Consider the following 19,045-nt stretch of genomic DNA (forward strand, 5'->3'; position numbering starts at 1 on the left):
ATCTTAGATACACATTTTTAGTACATATTCTAAATATATTATCAAGCACAGTTTGAGTTTTAGCTGCTCATTGAATCATTGTTCAACTACTTTTAAACAATACAAATGTATTATGAATCACATTAATGCTTCTCAATCCCTTGCAAAGGTTCTTAACATGATCTCTGGCTCACAAGAAATCAATAAATGGAGTCCAACATTGTGATTCAAACCTTACGCGAAAACATAAAATAAGCATTTTTTGGCAAAAAATGAACCTCATGGTGCCACCATTAGACTTTTGAATATGGTCAAAAAATTTTACAGGATGTCTTTATTGGTGAAAAGGAACACCCAAACAAAAACGCATCAGATTTTATGAAAGTGAGGGCAACTGATGCACCCTAATACTCACTCTAAGATAAACTTCATATCTTCGTGCAACCATATGACTGTTACAAATCGCTGATAATGGAGACTCCTTTCAAAAACGTTCGGTAAACATCACTTCTCAGAAAACTCAGTTTTTCACACACACACACACACACACGCACACACAAAAAAAATCAGTTTATTTGTCATACAAATTCCTGTGTAAGTTGTTACTATAGAAACAATAATCTTTCAATTACGTTCATTATGTCATATATTAAATATAGTTAGTTTTTTTTCTTTTTTATCAGACATCTAGTTTTTAGGTTTGTTTACCTGACATGTTTCGACGTACGACTGTTGTCTTCCTCAGAGTGTCACTGGATGTTATTGGTGACGCATCTTTTATCAGCTGATGTTTCCGAAGGCGTGGCCTTCCTGTTTGGTTTGACAGGTCGGTCACGCCTTCTACTGTCTGTTCGTCCCCTGCAAGATGGCACTCCAGGTATGGGAGAGCATGTATGCTCCCTCATCCCGGTTGATGGTCCATATACAACACGCACTGAAGGCATGTCAATATCCACAATGGGCAATATCAAAAGGGGCGGAACAGGTTAAAAACAATAAAACACAGAAGAAAGAGAAAAAACAAACCAACAAACAAGAAAACAGGGGAGTAGTGACATTACCATACATCAGGGGAATAAGACAGAATACATCCGGAAAACAAATGCAACACCATACATGAGATTCCATGCCAATTATGCAATAAAACTTACATCGGGGAGACAGGAAGGAGTTTCAACACAAGAAAAAATGAACATAAGAAAGAGTGCGAAAAGGAGACAGCTACAAGACAAACCTGAACAATAAAAGAAAAGGCACAACAGGAAAATTATAAGTCAGCCATAACAGATCACTGCAAAAGGGAAAATCACATTATGGACTGGGGGAATGCCAGAGTCATCCGCACAGAAGATAATAAACATCAGCGCTGGATCAGGGAGGCCATGGAGATCCGAAAGGAAGTCCGAGGACCATCAACCAGGATGAGGGAGCATACATGCTCTCCCATACCTGGAGTGCCATCTTGCAGGGGACGAACAGACAGTAGAAGGCGTGACCGACCTGTCAAACCAGACAGGAAGGCCACGCCTTCGGAAACATCAGCTGATAAAAGATGCGTCACCAATAACATCCGGTGACACTCTGAGGAAGACGACAGTCGTACGTCGAAACATGTCAGGTAAACAAACCTAAAAACTAGATGTCTGATAAAAAAGGAAAAAAAAAGCCTAACTATAGAAACAATAATGTATTAGAACAAGCACATTGATATAAATCTTTCAGGCAAAACTACTGTCTGAGAAAATGAATCAACACCTTCTGACTAATCAGGGGCGGGTTTCCCAAAAGCCTCTTAACGCTAAGAGCATCTTAACTAGGAGAGAGTGTTCATCGTGATGTTCGCTCTACCATTTAACGATGATCTTTGTGCTACGATGCTTTTGGGAAGCACACCCCAGATTAGTGCATTCAATGTTTGGGTGCAGCTTTGGGTTCATAAGGTCACTGGTTCGATTCCCTGGAGCAGCAGGAATGGCTGAAGTGCCCTTGAACAAGTCACCTAACCTCCAACTGCTCCCCAGGCTGCTCTGGGTATGTTGTACATCGCTCTGGATAAGAGCGTCTACTAAATGCCTATAATGTGATGTAATAATAAGCTTTAGTCATAGTACAACTATGTGATATTATGACAGCAACCACAACTATTATGGGATGTTAAGACAAGTAGAGCTTGTCCATATCTGTATAAAATGTCTCCCTACTGCTCAAATATGTGTCCTAGTATACAGTAGTTTCTGTGAAGTTGCGACCATTTTATGGCTTGACATTGAAACCTGTCAGCCAAGGATGTTTTGGTTCTGACCCGACTTCTAGTGGACAGAGTTTTTTCAAATCCTGTGTACATGTACAGTACATGTACTCTACCATGCTTTAAATATAGCACAGCACTAACTTGCCCTGTGGTTCGTCTGTTGTGCTTCGGAGGTTTTCCCTTGTATTTTTGGCCCCGATTTTGTCCTTCATTGCCATGTTAGCACACACATGTGTATTCTAAAATAACGCTGACTGACCAGCCTGTTCGTCTCCCAGACGAGCCAAATGTGGGCCAGTTAGCGGGTGCTCGGGGGTAATGCATTTAGCAGGAACTATATCCAGACACAGTGGACGATCTCAACCCATATTTTACTGCTTCAGAAAAGAAAAGAAAAGGGACAGTGGTGGACTCAGATCATTCTGTGTCCTTCGAAATTAATATGGCACCTCACTGACTTCCTGTGACATATATACGAGCATTCTGGAGGAGATGAGAGTTACACACAGACACCACAACACATGCAATACACACAACACACACCTTAAAGGGGAACTGAAGTCGTTTTTAAACTTGCTTTATTTCGTAATTAACATGTTATTCAATCATGTTTTCGGTTTTAGTAACCTTATATTGTGACTCGTATTGGCAACTAATCGCAATTAAATATTATACTTATCGGACTAGGCAGCACGGTGGTGTAGTGGTTAGCGCTGTCGCCTCACAGCAAGAAGGTCCAGGTTCGAGCCCCGTGGCTGGCGAAGGCCTTTCTGTGCGGAGTTTGCATGTTGTCCACGTGGGTTTCCTCCGGGTGCTCCGGTTTCCCCCACAGTCCAAAGACATGCAGGTTAGGTTAACTGGTGACTCTAAATTGACCGTAGGTGTGAGTGTGAATGGTTGTCTGTGTCTATGTGTCAGCCCTGCGATGACCTGGCGACTTGTCCAGGGTGTACCCCGCCTTTCACCCGTAGTCAGCTGGGATAGGCTCCAGCTTGCCTGCGACCCTGTAGAACAGGATAAAGCGGCTAGAGATAATGAGATGAGATGAGGCTTATCGGCCTGTTCGGTTTTTAGCCGTGTTGAATTCAGTTCGTTTGGTCCACGGCAGGCGTCGCTTATCCACGCGATCTTCACGAGACTTGTGCGAGACTTCGAAACATGAAGTGTCAGCCGGATGCCATTGCCGCCATTTTGAAAACTGTTTTCCAAACGAAATATTGCACAAAAACGAGTTTAAATGACAATTACTGCCTACTTTATTCAAACTTTCCTGATTGCTATCAAAACAAACAAAACTTCCGGCTTGATTACATCAGCATTCGAAAGAGGGTGCGCGCGTCTTTTGACAACCCCTGTGTCCGAAATCGCTCCCTAATGCATCACGAAAAGTAGTGTACAACGATGGTGACTAACCAAAGCAATATATCCCATCATGTATTACGGTCGCGCTGAAAGAAATCAAATTAAAAGTCTCAAATTTGATTTAATAAAAGGCAGCAGCAAAGAAGAAAGTATTCAGCCTTGATTTAAAAGAACTGAAAGCTGCAGGTACTTTGTATTGATTAATGTGGGAAATGCGCTCAGTATAATATGGATTTATCACAAAAATACACGCATGTGTTTATTATTTTGAAAACCCACCAGCCGACTGATCTGGCATGTTTTAATTGTGCGACAGTAATGACGTACCGTAAATACCAGAAGCCTTTTTTTCATTTTACCAATGAGCTCACTGTATAGTCCTCTATATAGTAATTCCCTAGATAGGGAGTAGTGAACAAGTGAGTGATTTCAGACACAGGAAATGTTGGCAGATGTTGGTCACTTTGATTTTCGCTGTACGTATTACTTCCGTCCTACGATGTCTAGTCTAATTTAATTTAATTTATTAGCTTTTTGCCATAGCAAGATCTATATATGTACATACATTATGGCTTGGAAAGCACTACAGCTTGCGCCAATTACAGTGGCCCCATTGTACAATCTGCATGTCTTTGAACTGTGGGGGAAACCGGAGCACCCGGAGGAAACCCACGCAGACACAGGGAGAACATGCAAACTCCACACAGAAAGGCCCCCGTCCGCCTCAAGGTTCGAACCCGGAACCTTCTTGCTGTAAGACGACAGTGATAACCACTACACCACCGTGCCGCCCTGGCGTGTTTTAATTGGGCGACAGTAATGACGTAAATACCAGCGTGACGGAGTAGTGTCCGAAAGCGGTTTTTCATTTTACCAAAGAGCTCACTGTGTATTCTTCTATATAGACCTGTCTCGCACAGGTCTCAACGAATCTCGTTTACGGCCATTGCTTTGCCATACGGACTGATATATTACAGAGTATATTTCAAGCACGCATAACTTGCTCCTGTATAGCAGTGACAAAATAGCTATCAAAATGCATTCCGGTATTTAATAAAATGAGAGAAATAGAATTTTGATAATAAAAAAAATTGCCTTCGGTTCCCCTTTAAGCTATTATGTATGCCGTGGCCTGATCTCAAACCCATTTTAAAGTTTTATACTTTCCATGTTACATGATAAACGTGCAGACCAAATATCTTGCCATGTTAATACCCTGTATTACTTCTCCACAAATTGATTGGAAACGTATACCGTCTTCCATAAAGTAGAATTAGCATCCTGATTAATTTTACCTCTAATGATCGAGGACATTGGAGAGTTCAATGATAAATGATCTCATGTTCAAATCTGTCATTGGCCATTGACTAGATAACACACATATAAATTAGATGTTGGATCACTATAATTTAAGGATTCGGGTTTGATGGTTGGAGGTCGAATAAAGAAGGAAGAGAGAAAAGGAGCAGGACAGAATAGACTTCCCCTTGCAGCTATCCACCATGGTGCGCACGCCACCAACATTCTCAGGTTTTAGTGCCTTCCTTCCTAAAGACCTGCATTAAGAAAGATGATGTGTGTAAGAGTCATGACATGAATGCCAGGATTCAAGATTTCCAGCCAAGCAAGGTTTTGCCAGCTTGCCTTCTTTACATAATACATCCTGGTACCTTCTCTTCCCCTGGTAAGCGACGCACATGTACCTGGCCAGCCATATATGACTGATCAGACCAGGCCACCTTCTTCTATTGCTCCATGGTCCAGTTCTGATGCTGACATGCCCATTGTAGGTGCTTTCGATGGTGGAAAGGAGTCACCATGGGTACTCTGAGCGGCCTGCAGCTACACAGCCTCATATGCAGCAAGCTGAGATGCACCGTGTGTTCAGACACCTTTCTATCATTAACTTTTTCAGCAAATTGTGCTACAGTAGTGCTTCTGTGGGGTCGGACCAGACAGGTTAACCTTCGCTCTCCATGCGCATCAGTGAGTCTTGGGCGCCAATGACTTTGTCACTGGTTCACCGGTTGTCCTTACTTGGACCACTTCTGTTGGTGCTAACTGCTGCATACCAGGAACATCCCACAAGATGTGTCATTTTGGAGATGCTCTGACCCAGTCGTCTAGCCATCACAATTTGACCCATGTCAAAGTCACCCATTTTTCCTGTTTCCAACACATCAACTTCGAGAACCGACTGTTTGCTTGCTGCCCAATATATCCAACCCTTTGACAGGCGTCATTGTAACGAGATAATTAACAGTTATTCCACGAAATCGAGTCATACATGAGCTGATAGCTGATGAGGGGCGTAGCACTGAGTCGGCTATAAGCCACATAGGATGAGATTGAGTGGAATAACTGTTTTATTCTATCCACATTCACTGGATTTTGAGAAACAGCATTTTTATTTTTATTTTTTGCAAATTCGATCAATAAAAACTTGATACAAAACGTCCGACAAAATCGTTTCCGCTTAGAATGTAAACAAACCGGTGAAATGACTAGCAATTTGTGAAAAATGCTATAATAAAAATTATTGAAAAAAAAGATATGCTCTTATCACGAAATACTTTAATTCCATATTTCGTTGCTTTAGTTTGGATTTTTTTTTTTGGGGGGGGTCGTCTTCTTCTTCTTCTTCTTTAGGGTTATTTGGTGGGTGGCAAACCAACTTAAAGTTAAATGTGTGGCATTACCGCCACCAACTGGACTGGAGTGTGGAAAAGGAAACATTGGGGAAAAACATCCATCCATTATCTGTAGCCGCTTATCCTGTACAGGGTCGCAGGCAAGCTGGAGCCTATCCCAGCTGACTATGGGTGAGAGGCGCGGTACACCCTGGACAAGTCATCAGGGCATCGCAGGGCTAACACATAGACAACCATTCACACCTACGGTCAATTTAGAGCCACTGATTAGCCTAACCTGCATGTCTTTGGGGGAAACCAGAACACCTGGAGGAACCCCATGGGGACAGCATGCAAACTCCACACAGAAAGGCCCTCACCGGCCGCTGGGCTCGAACCCAGGACCTTCTTGCTGTGAGGCGACAGTGCTAACCACTACACCACCGTGCCGCCCAGGAGAAAACAAACATACAAAAAAACTATATTCTTTTAGCTGTTTCTGTTTCTTTTAAATACTTGATAACAATTTTCGGGGGTTTTGTTTTCGAGTAGAGTTTTTATTTCATCCTTGGTTGGTTCAGCAACACGCTCCTCCATTCTGTTTTTCTCTACTCACGGTATATGAGCTGATATCCTAGGAGTAGAGTAACCAATCAGAGCGCACGATTGCTCATATCCAGTGAATGTGGATAGAATATTCAATATTATTCACTTTGCATGTCAGTGGTTTTAATGTTTGTTTTTTTTTCTGGTTGATGCTTTGAGCAGCCATGTTGATTTGATGTCACATGTTGAACTCAAGCATGAGAAGACCTTCCTGTCTTTCTGAGTAGGATTCATCATATTTTCTGTGGAAAGCAGTCACATAGCGTCTCCCCGTGAAGTATGGTGAGGTCTGTAGGCTACTCCAGAGCTATAGACCCCTTCGCATGTTTGTAAACAAACCGACCGTTGCCAGGATGCGTGCGCAGCCTGGACCCAGAAACAATGGCGCTGCCCGTAGACCGGCATTATGAGCTGTCAGATTATGCCAAACAATTGTCGTTACAAGATCGAGAATGCTACATAAATAAGTTAACTCTAACAAGTGGACATCGCCTACTGGATCCGTATTTAATTAAAGAGTGGACGGACGATGTTAGTAAGTTCCCTGGTATACAATGGCCAGATATATACTCGTACCTTATTGACACGACTTCAGTGTACACCCACGAAAAACTTCGTGCCTACAAGTCTTTAGACGCATATGATTATGTTATGTGCGGGCATGTACAACTTGATTAACAATGGGACATTCATATTCATTTTATTTTAATCAAATTATGCCAGTGATGTGATGGCAATGTGGCTTTAGCTACAACAGCAAATACCAACACTAAACAGCAATTTGCAGGAGGTAATGGCATGAAAGGAATGATAGTGTAAAGAGTGCAGCTAAGAGAAATCAGAGCTGCGTAAAAAGCGAGAGGCAGAGAGCAGAAATGAAACTGAACGGGGCGGGAGCTAGGTTAGAGCAGTCAGCGTAAGTTGGCATTTAGAGTGAGGGCACACAATTTTACCTTTCCATCCTTGCTTTAAAATTGTGATTTTCGGCATACACAAATAATGATGGCACAAAATCTGGACTGCTTGAGTCAAGCGAGACCTCTCCTACAAACAAAATTGCATGCAAAGCTAAGTTAACATGCTAACAATATTCATTACATTGTGTAACTATGACCCAGCTAATCAGACAAACGCTACCAAAGTATTTTGCTACATCAATAAACGAAGACTAGAAAGAATAAAAAAGAAAGATTTAATAAATAGCCTGATCTTACCTGTGATGAAGTGGGTGCTGCAAACCCGCGCATTTTTGATAGTGCTTTCATCCCAGTCTACACATTTGATGGCTTGTAGCCATAGACGTCGGCAATTTTTTTGGAATGGGTGAGATCCTGCTGGAATTCTGAACATTTTAACCCCATCACTGCTACGATTCTGACACCCGAAAACACAACAACTAGGCATCGCTGAGTCTTTTTTGGGTCCAGGCTGCGCGCGCAATTTCCTCTTACGTATGAATGACGTTTACTGCGAAGGGGTCTATAACATTCTGCAATTTTGAATGTGAGGCTGCATTTGCATATCCATGCACAATGATGCATTAAGTATACTAAGGCCTTTATCCAAATGGTCATATTATAGAGAAGACCTAAGCACTGACTACTGTTTTCTCTGCTCAAGAACATCGGACCCCATTAATGATTCAACCCACATACTTGACAGCACCATTAATTGTTTATTGGGTTATTTATTTTGGCCATGTTGTCTTGTTGATGCTAATATCAATATTCCTCACTGGTCCATTGCTTGGGTTACTCAAAGTTCTGCTTCGGGGCTAATCATTAATAGACATTGTTTGGCAGTATGCTTAGGAAACGCAGTCTTAATGTGTATTAATGACTTAACCCTTTGTCTGACTAAAAAGAAATCACTGTTATTTCGAGCATATTAAGGCAGGGAAAGAAGAGCTTTAAATGATGCATTAGAGATTATCATATAGAGCGAGGGTCTCAGCAGGAAGCAGAGAGTGGAGTGCGTGCGTGCGTGCGTGCGTGCGCGCGTACGTGTGTGTGTGTGTGCATACCCTCCAAGGAGTAATAAGGAATAATGAGTTTTCATGAAAGTGGAAGCCGAGCACATCCTAATACTGCTGCCATGTGTGTGGTTTTATGTTTTTGTGGTTGTGGGGGGTGTTGCGATGTGGGTCTGGCAGTGTTGTTTTTATGGTTGCAGGAGCAGTAACGGGTGGGGCGGCGCCAACCTCTTTTTTTTTTTCTTTTTTTGATACAATAGCATATTGTTTTCAGAGCCTGAATACTGACACGAATCCAGTGCAGATCTTTTAATAAATGTGAAGAACTGATAGTGTTGTTGGGGTGCCAATATTTTTTCATCTCATGATAAAATAGTGGTCCTAACGTAGCTAATTGACAGTGCGTAAAAAATCCAAACTCATCAGGGAAGATCAGACGTTAATGGCATGTTGGTATGAACCAGTACTGATGTTTAATATCAGATTGGTGGCGTTTCTACTGACATGTTGATGTGAATGTGTGCTAAAAGGAAAACGTCACCCTGAAACACATTAAATTTGTTGATATTGAAATATATAGTGGTAATGTGTTGGTTGGTGCTGTATTTTTGTTATCTCTGGTTATCTGGGTCTCTGTGATCACACTGGGACATTGCTAGCATAAGGTCAGTGGCATTCAATAGGAGAAAAAAAAAACAGTAATCTTAAATATAAGGCATAACAGTCAAGTTTTGAAGCCAGAGCTTCTTTCTCATTCCCCATTTTCCCATGACTTTCTATGTCATATTAATGAGAAATCAAACAGAAAACAAGAAATGGAGACAGTAATCTACAAGGTTCCAGATTTGACTATTCAGATATTTGTTTATTGGGCAAATATTCTTCTTCTTCTTCTTTTGGCTGCTCCCATTAGGGGTCGCCACAGTGGATCTTGTTTCCGCATATTTGATTCGGCGTACATTTTACACCAGATGACCACAAGCTGGCCTAGTGGTTAGCGTGTCCGCCTCTCGATCAGGAGATCGCGAGTTCTACTTGCGGTTGGGTCATACCAAAGACCATCAAAAAAATGGTACCTACGGTACCGCCATCTGGCAAGGCACACTGCAATACAGATGCGAGTGGGGAGTCAAACTCTCGCCGTTACCAGAAGACTAGCCTGTAACCTGTATAGGTGAGAGGCTGAAGGCTACGGAAACAGAGCTCAGCACCGCCCAATGCGCCTTAACGGCCTGGTTAGTACTGGGATGGGAGACTGCCTGGAAATACCAGGGCATGGCACGGGAAGGACTTAGTTACACCAGATACCCTTCCTGACGCAAGCCTCCCCAGTCTATCCGGGCTTGAGACTGGCACTAAGTATGCACTAGCTTGTGTAACCCCAGTGGCTGGGTATTTTACCTAAAGGCCCGGTCCCACTGCACTTACGGATGCAAAGAGGATGTAAAACGTAAAAAAATCTTTGCCATCCGTTGGAAAACGCTATGCATCCATTGTGTACTCATTGCATACGTGCTTCATACGCTCTATCCATTGAGCATCCGTCCACTGTGATTTCATCCGCGCAAAAAGTTTTGAGCTGCACAAAAATTTTAGAACGGATGAACTTTCCGCCGTGTACGATGTAAATCCGCGACATATACGAGCAACAAACGTTCTATGTCCGTTATCATCCGTTAAACGTCTGCTGTATCCTCTCTGCATCCTCTGGGCATCCTCGCAACTCACATCCGCTGCAGCTGAAAACGGAAAGAGGGAGGAAAGATAAGGTACATGAAACGTCTATTCATCATTAGTAGCACGGAAATAGAAAGGATGTAAGCGTATGCATCTCGTATATAAAGTATTCAAAACGGACAAAGCGTTTATATCTGGGATGTATCTCGTATATTTAGGATGTCTGGAGTATGTCTAGAGTATGTAGAAGGACACCTAGCGGACAATCGATATTTTGTATAAAAAGGGGGAGAAAATCATCTAGTAGTAGAGATGTATCGATGTAGCCGCCAGCACGTCTTTCCGCTTTATGCTGACGGCGTGCGTGCTGCATCCCTTTATATCCGCGGAGCAGACGCAATTCATACCCCCTGCATGCGCAGTGAACAGTCTGCATCCGATATACATCCGCGCAACATCCCCTTTGTTTCCGTTAGGTGTACGTGATGCATCCCCTTCATCCGCTATGCATCCGCTCTTTCTGCTATGCGTCCGCTTCTCAGTTATCACCGTTAACCCCTTCGGAGCTGTCATCCACTTCCATCCGCTTTCATCCACTAGGCTTCCTATGAACATGCGTTTAACATCCCCGCTATATACTACCCACGTCCGTTCTTTTCCGTTCTGTTTTCGCAAATTTTCACAAATTTTGTCCATTTCTGGAGCGGATGAAAACGGATAGAGCCACCCCCGAAATTTTGCTCGTCCGCTGTGTCCTTTTTGCATACGTTTTGTGTCCATCAGCCAGTGGGACCGGGCCTTAATCTACATGTCTTTGAGCTGTGGGCGAAACCGAAGCACCTGGAGGAAACCCGCACAGACACGGGGAGAACATGCAAACTCCACACAGACAGGCCCCCGTTGGCCATGAGGTTGGAACCCTGAACCTTCTTGCTGTGAGGCGACAGTGCTAACCACTACGTCACCGTACTGCCATTGGGCAGGTACTCGTTTTTCACTTTTGGGATTTGAGTATTCAGTGTGTGTTTTTGCTAAATGTAGGCTATCAGTAAAGGCAACTGCAAAATCCATTTTGTCAGGATGATATTGTAATTAGTTAGCTCTTCAAGCCCTGGGATGGACAAAAGGCCACAAGTTCTCTCCATTTTTCTCTGTTGGCTACAAAAGACTATATTGAACTCCACTGAATGTTATGTCTGTTGAGATTTTCTTCAAATGTGGCTCTCTATGTCTTTATTTTGGACGTCCTCTCGGGCATTTTCCACCTCTTGGAGTCCAGACGAGTGCAGTTTTCAGTGCTGTCTGGAAGTCTTAAAATATGGCCAGCAAAGCATAGTCTCCGTTCTGTCACAATGTCATACAAGTCCCTTGTGTTTGTGCGCCTAAGAACTACTTCATTGGTGATGTGGTTTGTCCAGTGTATACCTAGAATTTTTCAAAGGCACCTTCCATGAAACACATTTCACTTCTGAACCATTTTCGCTGTCATTTTCCAAGTTTCACCAGCATAGATTGCTATAGATATGACTATTGCAAGATATATTTTGTCGGGACATTCTTGTACTATATGTATAATTTTTAAAACGTGAAAAAAATATATATATATATACCATCTCAGTTTGGGCGCCTGACATCCCTCTCACTCACAGCAGTGAACCTCACGCTTCAGTTCACCTTGGCCATTAAAGGAATGACAAAATGCCGAAGAGCTCAGCTGTGTGGCAGCACTTTCAATTGAGCAATGACAAGACAAAGGCAGTGTGCCAAATATGCAATTTGAAACTGGCCTGCCACGGTGGCCTACCACAACAAGCATGAAAAATCACCTGAATGCTGGAAGTAGTAGGCTATTGTTTGACGGTGTATGAAAACAAGACCATACTAGCTAGCAACCTTAGCTTAGTTAATGCCTGTTACCTGCTTGACCTTCCAAGATATTCGAAGGTATATAGTGCTGTGCAAAAGTCTTAGGTACATGTAAAGAAATGCTGTTGACCAAAAATGGCTTAAAAATAATGAAATGAAATGTTTCAACGTTAAAAAAAAATGCTATAAACATGTAAAATAAACTCTAAAATGTTTTTGTACTGGCTCAATAAAGCCTAGGTCACAACCGGACGTACGATTTTTTGGCCGTGCGATTTTTGGCGTTTCCCAAATCGCTGCGTTTTTTTTGTTCGTGGAGAAAGACTCACGTTGGCCGCAAGTTTGTCTTGCAACCTGAAAAAAACGTAAGCGCCCGTAGAGTTTGTTTGACATGACAAAGAACCTCTGAGGCCAGTCTACGGCTCAAAAATCAGCACGTCACACGCGCACCCTCCGTGCGTTTCTTGCGTTTTTTGCACGTAGACCGGCCGTAGGAGCACGTACGGCCGATTGTGACCTAGGCTTAATGTAGAAGTCATAAAATAGAAATCTATAACGAAGTTTGTATGGAAAATGTCCAGAGACTTTTACACCAGAGACTCAGTTCAGCTAGTGATATGATTTCGACACCACTGAAGACTGTGTTAATCAGTATTTATAACGATTAATATGCATAAGTCATTCAGGGTGGATTCTTTCTTTAATAAAATATAATGCCAGAAATACCTAACAAAGCATTATGTTATGTTATATTTGTATGTTATAATATCAATGGTACCTGGCGACTTGTCCAGGGTGTACCCCGCCTTTCGCCCGTAGTCAGCTGGGATAGGCTCCAGCTTGCCTGCGACCCTGTAGAAGGATAAAGCGGCTAGAGATGATGAGATGAGATAATATCAATGGTTATTAGCTCATCCAGCCAACAGGCGATAAGCTAATACCATCATGTTTTGTCCGTCATCCATTGTCCGTCTGGCGTCACCCACATTTCACGAAAATCGCTTCTTCTCTATCAATTCTTCACCGATTTTTATTATTTTTGGCAGGAAGGTAGGTCTGCCTGGGGTGCATATAGCTTCTACCCAAATCTGCATAATTGCAATTAATAATGAAGATATGGAGTAATTAAGCCCTAACGAGCAGTTTCCACACAAATCACTTCTTCTCCCTCAATTCTTCACCGATTTTGATTCTTTCTGGCATGAAGGTAGGGGTACCTAGGGTGCATATAACTTCTACCCAGATTTGCTTAATTACAATTATTAATGAAGTTATGGGCTAATTAAGCCTTAATGAGCAGTTCAACAAAAATCGCTTCTTCTTGGTCAATTCCAAGAGTTTTGGATTCTTTCTGGCAAATAGGTCGGTATTCCTAGGGTGGATATATCTTCTATATATAGCTTGTATATAGTGTATATAGCTTGCAACATTTATTGCGTAAGGTGGCCCACTTTAGATCGTTCCTTCTGGACTAGTGAGCTACGCCGTCATTGACGGTCCCGTTGATTATTTTAAATATATAAATGAGATTTTTAAAAAAAGTTCCGCTCTAATCCCTGAGTGTACGTGCTCCTTTATAATTATGACGTCTTGCTACTCTGAAGCTATTTTTATTACAGTATGCCCAATGTGAAGAAGACTAATATTTCATCAACTAAAACTCTGCAGTGCTAAATCTCTGCCAAGACTATACTTAAAATAATGAAACCCGCAAAGCTGGAAGACCGACACCACTCCTGCGAAAGAAAAGATCACAAGGGTAAATTCACTGTTTCTTTGCAGTTTGCACACCTAATGAGCAGAGTTTGTACAGTGAAATATAAACGTGTGTGTGTTGTGATGAAATGGGGATTATACGAGTTATTATAAGGGCTCTGAAGTTTGTTTACGGACAGTGAGAAGGATCAAAACATCTCAGGCTCTGTCTCAGGAACGCAGATATGTGTCTTTGTCTTTGTTTCAAATTTTGTGGCAGATTATTGCAATTCTCTCTGTACCCCCTGTGTTCTTTTGTCTTTTATCTTCTCTTGCTAGTCTCTCTTTTTTTTTCTTTTTAGTGCGGATATGCACTCAAAAACTTTTCTCTCAATGCTTCTTCTTTATTATGTTGGCTGCTTTCAGACTATGAAGGAATTATACTTTTATGAGTCGGTGAATATTATTCCCTGTTCTCATCTGGGTTATTAAATGGTGAAGCTATTTTATTGGCTTTATTTCTTTTTTTTATATTCGATTGAGCCCTGATAGAACCGTTACTGTGCGAAGATAATGAAGCTAGCTCACACTGTCGGATAGCAGATAAAGCCCCAAGTGATGTTTATCATACCTTAAATTCTGTCTTTGGAGCATTTTGAATTTTTCTCTGGCGTAAATAGACAAGGCCTGAAACGGTCATATAGTAATACAGTAAAGACTCTTGCACACCAAAACAGATGCCTTTTATTAATTTAAGGGATGGCAATGACTAATACTTGGAAGGAAAAAGGGATAAAAAGGAAAAAAAAAGTCAATAGTGAAATGCAGGTACAAAAGCAAGTTTGTTTAAATGTACCAGAAGGACACTCGATAAAGTGCATACTTCCACCAAAGCCACATATTCAGATTTGCATCAAAATCTAATCAATGGTTCCTTGGCCCATGGCCCACCTTTCCTCCAAATTTAATCAAAATCCATTCAGTACTTTTTGAGTTACGTTGGGAACAGACAAACAAATGGAGGTGAAAACATAACCTCTTCCAACCAAGTTGACGAAGATAATAAACATTGTTATGCTGAAGCATTTACCACTGCTAGATTGACGAAATACAGTATATACACTACCGTTCAAAAGTTTGGGGTCACCCAGACAATTTTGTGTTTTCCATGAAAAGTCACACTTTTATTTACCACCATAAGTTGTAAAATGAATAGAAAATATAGTCAAGACATTTTTCTGGCCATTTTGAGCATTTAATCGACCCCACAAATGTGATGCTCCAGAAACTCAATCTGCTCAAAGGAAGGTCAGTTTTATAGCTTCTCTAAAGAGCTCAACTGTTTTCAGCTGTGCTAACATGATTGTACAAGGGTTTTCTAATCATCCATTAGCCTTCTGAGGCAATGAGCAAACACATTGTATCATTAGAACACTGGAGTGAGAGTTGCTGGAAATGGGCCTCTATACACCTATGGAGATATTGCACCAAAAACCAGACATTTGCAGCTAGAATAGTCATTTACCACATTAGCAATGTATAGAGTGGATTTCTGATTAGTTTAAAGTGATCTTCATTGAAAAGAACAGTGCTTTTCTTTCAAAAATAAGGACATTTCAAAGTGACCCCAAACTTTTGAACGGTAGTGTACCTCTGTGGCAGCGGGGGCGTGGCCGAGCGTCAGTCTGTGAATGGAGGGTGGAGTCAGGGAAGGTGAGTGGTCGTGTCACTACACCTGACTCTGCCCTCCATTCACAGACTGACGCTCGGCCACACCCCTGCTGCCACAATCTCATTTCTTCAAATGATTAAAAACCCTATTTTCTGCCTGATCACTATTGTGTGGGCATGTCAGATCACATAATGATTGACAGCCGTGTCTCCGCAGCAACATAAACAACTCACCACAGTGAGCATGTAGGAATGCCAGAGCAGAGCTTCCATAGTCCTTTCACCTCGCCCGGGACGGAGTCCACCAGGGGACGAGGTATTGTTTTTGGTAGGGTTTCTTTGTTAGCAACATTACAGGAAAACGGCTGGACCAATCTTCATGAAACTTTCAGGATAGCTGGGCATTGGTCTCCAATAGAACCGCCAACATTTTGAGGGTCATCCGGTCAAGGTCACCAAAAAGGCAAAATTGTTTTTTCCGCGATATCTTCCATCATATTCATCATATTTACTTCAAACCAAATCCAAAATGTTCATCTTTCAATTCTGCTTCCATTGATATGCGACATGATGGGGTATCTCTCATAGTTTTCTTAGCGGTTGGGGGTCAAATGTCAGGGGTCAAGGTCATGGGCTTTCAGAGGCTCATAACTGGGAAAAGGTTCAAGATAGAGAGATACTTAATATTGTCGACATATAGGAAGTCACATATGGGCTTTCATTTGGCACCATGACCTTTGACCTTGAGTGACCTTGAAAGGTCATATGCAGGGTCACAGATTTTCAGAGGCTCATAACTGTGAAACGGTTCAAGATAGACAGATACTTAACATTATTGACATATATGGGCTTTCATTTGGCATTTTTGACCATTTGAGGACTTTTGACCATGAGTGACCTTGAAAGGTCAAACTCAAAGTCACGGGTTTTCAGAGGCTCATAACTTTAAAATGGTTAATGATAGACAGATGTTTACCATTATCAACATATAAGAAGTCCCATATGGGCTTTTAGTTGCCACCATGACCTTTGACCTTGAATGACCTTGAAATGTCAAACTGAAGGTCACGGCTTCATCTTGTAAGGTGAATAGGCCAGACTGCTGGGCGAGGTTTGTTTTGCCTGAAAACATTCGTTATATGCATGTTATGGACATTGTATGGCGTGTTGGTGCATTTTGTGCACATTTCTTATGCACACTTCTCTCATTTAACTAGCTACTTCTTTGCTTCGATTATTAACCATTTAGGATCATGAATATTTGCTGGTGATGCTTGGCGAGATCAGATGAACTTTGTTTTATTTTGCGGCTATTACATTACATTAATGGCATTTAACAGTCGTTCTTATCCAGAGCGATGTACAACCTACCCAGAACAGCCTGAGGAGCAGTTGGGGGTTAGGTGCCTTGCTCAAGGGCACTTCAGCCATTTCTGGTGGTTCAGGGAATTGAACTGGCAACCTTTTGGTTCCAAAACTGATTCTCTAGGCCATGGCTTCCCCATGTTATAATGTCATGAGTGTTGATTATACAAACATAACTAGAAAAGCACTCGGAGAGCACAGACCTCCGCCAAGAATCCTTTAAAAAAATCCGGGATCCAGAAGGTGATCCGGATCACCGCCAAAATTTAATGGATTGTTACTTGTGCCCAGTCACACCTCTGGAAAAAATTTCACAGCAATCCGTTCATAACTTTTTCCGTAATGTTGCTAACAGACAAACCAACAAACAAACCAACGCTACCGAAAACATAACCTCCTTGGCGGAGGTAATAAACATTCTGTGTGTTAATGAGTGAGAACTAAACCCTACCTATCTTTTTACGTTTTTACAATACTAGGTGTAGATCATAATGATCTCAGTTCATTTCAGTTCTTTTCATAATGAAGAACTACTCACCATTACAACACGCAAACGGCTATTTGAATTGTAGTTAACTAGATTCTGTTTTAGTCATGCTCAGACACCAAGAGGCTGAGTTAGCAGGAAAGAAGTCACTTTAGTTTGGGATTCTGGAAGGTCCATCAAACAGACACATACCGGAGGAGGTATAAAGACACTGCATGAACCACACACAGCATCTGTCACAGTACCAAATGGCTGTGTGATCAAGGTGACCCAAAAGTTCAGTAATTCGTATTGTCCAGGTAAGGAAAATGTTCCTGAGGACCTCATGTCCTCATTGTCTACTAAAACAAAGTCCTTCTGGTGAAATCTGACCATTTTGGTAGCCCCCCCAATTTCAGTGTTCCAGTCAAAGTCAAAGCCCTACCCGTGCCAGGACCTGGTCTTTGGAGGCAGTCTCCCATCCCAGTACTAACCAGGCCCTTAAGGTGCATTGGGTGGCACTGATCTGCGTTTCTCTAGCCCTCAGCCTCTCACCTATTACTGTACATAGCTAGGGTTACAGTGGGAAGCCAGTCCTCTGATAACTGCGAGAGTCTGCCTTCCTGCTCACATCTGTATAGGTTGTATTCAGTCACGTGACTTTTGCTTGAGAGTTTACTTCCGGTGAATAAAGTGGTGGTCAGACAAACCAATTTGGCGGCCGTTATGCAAAGACTAGTGAAACCATCTCCAACTATTTTCGCAGTTTAGAGGCCAATGCATGGTCAAGATACCTTCAGAAAATTGTTCTTTGCGATGGGATAGATCCTTACACGTTAACCAAGAAGGATTTTTCCTATCAGTTGGAAAATGATCCATTCATTGAGGTCCCCGACATCTCAAACTACCTGGTGCTGCAGACATTGTTCTGTACGGACAAACAGATGAAAACCTGGAAGACCATGGAGGAGTACTTTTTTTTTAAATATCTGGCTGGGTTAAAGATCTGGGGTTCGAGACACTACAAGATAAATCCTGTATCGTTTTTTGCCCAGGTAAGTAGGAATTTCTGGGCTTTTTGTACGCGTCTTTGCGGTGGTCGTTAGGACCAAGTTTTAGTATCGGGTGTAAACAAACCACAGCCACTTGATTCTCAATCCTCCCTGCTCTTCTCTTCCAGGTGAATCATTCACAAAGATCCACAGAAACACCTTTAAAGACCTGGGTATTACGTATATGATATACAGTTTAGTCTACAATATGGCGACCACGAACAAACAGTAAACAAAAACACATCTGAGGACTTAAGCATCTCCTGCACTTCAAAATAGTGGAAAATGGTGAGAAAAGCCATCTGTGAATCCAAATGAAATAAATCGGAGGAATTTACAAACCTTTCACGAAGTGATCACTGCAAACACGAGTGTTCTCCGACTCAACTCCCTTCCATTGCAGTGAAAGGTTCAAGAGCCACCTTTCTCATCATCTTTTGGGAAAATCCTTTG

At 42.0% G+C, this 19,045-nt stretch overlaps 1 protein-coding gene across 4 annotated transcripts in view; it reads left to right on the forward strand.

Moving 5' to 3' along the window:
* The window catches only part of LOC132875713 (RIMS-binding protein 2-like), a 282,162-nt gene that overhangs the window by 28,876 nt on the left and 234,241 nt on the right, over positions 1-19,045 (forward strand). The gene's annotated exons all lie outside the window — the stretch shown is intronic.

The sequence above is a fragment of the Neoarius graeffei genome, chromosome 28 (genome assembly GCF_027579695.1).
Source record: "Neoarius graeffei isolate fNeoGra1 chromosome 28, fNeoGra1.pri, whole genome shotgun sequence".
Taxonomy (NCBI): domain Eukaryota; kingdom Metazoa; phylum Chordata; class Actinopteri; order Siluriformes; family Ariidae; genus Neoarius; species Neoarius graeffei.